The sequence below is a fragment of the Tupaia chinensis genome, unplaced genomic scaffold (genome assembly GCF_000334495.1).
Source record: "Tupaia chinensis unplaced genomic scaffold, TupChi_1.0 Scaffold000247_1, whole genome shotgun sequence".
Taxonomy (NCBI): Eukaryota; Metazoa; Chordata; class Mammalia; order Scandentia; family Tupaiidae; genus Tupaia; species Tupaia belangeri.
In genome coordinates this window covers 2685066-2688399 of record NW_006159725.1, presented here as the reverse complement: position 1 = coordinate 2688399, position 3334 = coordinate 2685066, and the positions used below count along the sequence as shown (strand labels likewise).

Sequence of the window (3334 nt, the reverse complement as noted above, 5' to 3'; positions counted from 1 at the left end):
TTTCCCTATCTCCTTTTGTTGCCTTCTTTCTCTGCTTTCTTTCTGCCTTCCTCCTGCCAGAAGATTGGAGACAATATTCTTTTCTGATCAGCTCAGTGATACAATGCCCTTCAGTATCCTTATGAGCATTTCAGGGAAGAAGAGAAGGAACTTTGCTACCTGGAAACTGAAGACTACTTAGGTCAGTAAATGCTATAAAGTCCTTAAAGACTTATGGAGCCAGGAGTTAACTTTTCTTCACTGTTGTGGTAATCTACAGCAAATTTAATTGCTTCTGCAACTGGTGGGTGTGCGCCAATGGTTTTTCATACAAGACTATGTTTTTTATATGTTGGGGTGATTTTCCAAATGCAGGGAAAATATGTCTTTGGGTTAATTTGCATTTGAAAGAACCTCTTTTTGTATGAGAAGTTCTCCTTCTCCACCACAAATGATGTGTTTTTTCAAACAAATACTGTGGTGAGCTGATGCAGCCGTAATGGTCTGAGTGTGGACGTGTTCTGTGTTATATTAATTCTTGGCTTCGGCTGGTTTGGTGAAAGTTATTGCTTTTGTTTCTGCCAAAGATGAAAGCAAGTGCTTTTTGTTGCTGCTGTTTTGGGAACTTTCAGTGGGCTTCGAGGCTGTGTTGTAGCTCTGGCGGGGAGGAGAGCTGTCTCTTCCCACGGTTAATGTGTATTTTTCAAAATATTCAACTTGAACTTCCAGAAAGGGGGAAAGCTTTTTTTTTTTTAGAATTTGTATAGGAATAAATTAAAAAAAAAATACGACTTTGCAGGGAGATGTAGAAGGACAGAAACAAGGTTTGTACTGAAAAATGTAAGTCAAGATCCTTGTAGTGAATATAAGCAAATAATGTAAAAATGATTGCATGTTATATACTTATTGGTTTGGTTTAGGTTAGTAATTTTACTGTTTGATTAAAAAAGACCTCTACTTTTAAATGCTGCCTTGTAATATCAGTTGTTAACACATTAAACTGAGATTGGATTGCTAGTATGGTCTCCGAAAAAAGCAAAAGCGGCCCCTTTAAAAACATCTGAGAACTGAGGTTATGAAACCACATGGCTTCATGTAGGAACAGTGCATCCTGGGTTTAAAGCAGTTTAATTGTATTCAAGAATTTTAAGAGTAAAAGGGGATTTATTTCTTTTCAAAAAAGAACAGCCAGGCGAGGATTATCGATCGGTCAGGGATTAAATATTTGCTGGAATACAAAGCATCACATATTATCAATGTGTAAATCAGACTGTCGGCTATTCAGGGGATGCAAATGAAAATACCATAGCTTCCTACAGAATTGAAGCTTGCAGCACCTTGACCCCTCACTCCCCATCTTTATGTCCCAGAAAGGGATGACTGAGGTTGGGCAGGGTATGAAATGGTTCTTAGCCAATGTGCTGAACTCGCTCTTTGACTAGTGTCCATCTGTTCTGACTGGGCAGCTGAAACAGTGAGCCAAGTGAGAAGGGACCTCCAGGGAGGCAGGGAGAAAGAGGCCAGGCCCTGCGAGGGCTGCAAGCTGCTCCCTGTCCTGTGATTTAGGTAGAAGTAGGGGAGCCGAGTGGGTGCACCTCAGTCTACGTCCTTCCACTCGCAAGGCTTTGAGTTCACCCTGAATGCTGCTCTTCGGAACCTGACCCTGTTTTTCACAAGTAAAATCTTCTCTGTGTGTATAGACGGTGGTTTCTTTGATATAGATCAATCCCTAAGGAGATAGCTAAAGTAATTCAGTCTTGTTTCGTAATTCAGCCTTCCCTAACATGTGACACAGATCTGGGTGAGTTTAATTGAAATGACAAACCCTTTTTGGATTGAGAGAGCACAGTCTCCATGAGGGTGTCTGAGTGTGTGCATGCACGTGTGTGAGTGTGCACGCAGTATGTGTGCACGTATGTGCACGTGTGTATCTGTGAACAAGTGTGCAGGCATGTACACATGTGTGCATGGGTGTGAACGAGCATGTGCATGTATATATGTGTGAATGAGTGTGTGTGTATGTGTGAGCGTGTGCATGTGTGTATATGTGTGTGAGTGTTGAGTGTGCATGCATGGGCGTGTGCATGTGTGTGAATGTGTGTGCGCATGCATGTGTGTGCATGTCTGTATAAGTGCATATGAGTGCATGTGTGTGTGTGTGTGTGTGCGTGCAGGTGTATGCCACTTGCAGTGTGAGATCTGGCACGCTGCCTCTTGGAAGGCTTTGCATGGCTAAGGGCATTTGTCTGGAGTGAGGGACCCTTTTGTCACCTGGACTAAGCACTCCCAGAGAGGAGGCACCATTCGGAGCATCTGTGACTGTCTGCTCAGACTCCTCCTCCCTGTTCCTGTCCTGGGCCCACCCCGACCTCCGGGCCCTGCCCCAGCTCTCTCTGCACTTCATGACTATGTCTTGAAGCATAACACTAAAATCTTTCGAGACACAAAGGAAAACCAAAGGATGGGCCCAGAGCAGAGAAGGAACAAAGACAGGCCCCGAGTGTTCACATCTGGATAAAATTTGGATGTGATGAGGGAAAATGAGTGGGGGAGGCTGACATCACATTTTTTAAAAAAACGCATATAATTGTGTTTTCTCGTGGCGGTGTTCTCAAGCTTTCTGCGTGTTTTTGTGCCCTGCTTGCCCTCGCCACTGCGCTTGGCGGGAAGCTGGAGCTGAGTCCGTATTTTGTAGTGAGGCCCAGTGTCCAGCTCCGAGCTGGGCCAAGGTCAGACCAGCCCACGGACCTCTCCAACTGCAGCCCAAGTATCTACTTACACAGAAACAGGAAGAGGAATTCTCAGTTTCTCCTCTTACTTTGAGGTTTTGGGCAAAAACAGTTACTTGTTAAAACAGTTGCTCGCACTGAATCCATTCCCTCAACAGCATCTTTATTGATTTATTTTGTATATAGAGATTTTGACAATAGGGTGTGTGTGCTTGCTGGAGAGACAGAGAGAGACAGAGAAACAAAGAAATAGAAATGATCCCCCAGGGGGGATGGCCATGCTGCAATCCCTTCTCCTCTAGTCTCCTCTCGGAGACTTGTTGGGGCTTGCACACAAACAAATCTGGCCTCAGTTTTAAGCCACCAGGTCTGGGTCTTGAACCATGGTTGACCACATGGGAGTCCAGCAATGTAACTACTATGCCATCTGCTGGTCCCTCATAATAGTATCTTTTTAAAAATTTTTTGAAAATTTTAACTTTATTTTTTATTTATTTTAATTTGACCAGAACGGACAGAGAGAGAGAGAGAGAGAAAGAAAGCAAGTCACCAGGCCCAGGACTCGAACTGCCATGTGGGAGTCAAGCATCCAGCATCCTTAACCACCAAAACACCTGCCGAGCCCC

General features: G+C 44.1%; 1 long non-coding RNA gene across 1 annotated transcript in view; it reads left to right on the top strand.

The window, feature by feature from the left end:
* Positions 1-18: 18 nt before the first annotated feature.
* The window catches only part of LOC102484726 (uncharacterized), a 282479-nt gene continuing 279163 nt past the window's right edge, over positions 19-3334 (top strand). The window contains exon 1 of the long non-coding RNA XR_003549440.1: positions 19-181. This is a non-coding gene — a long non-coding RNA (uncharacterized LOC102484726). The remainder of the gene's footprint in view (positions 182-3334) is intronic.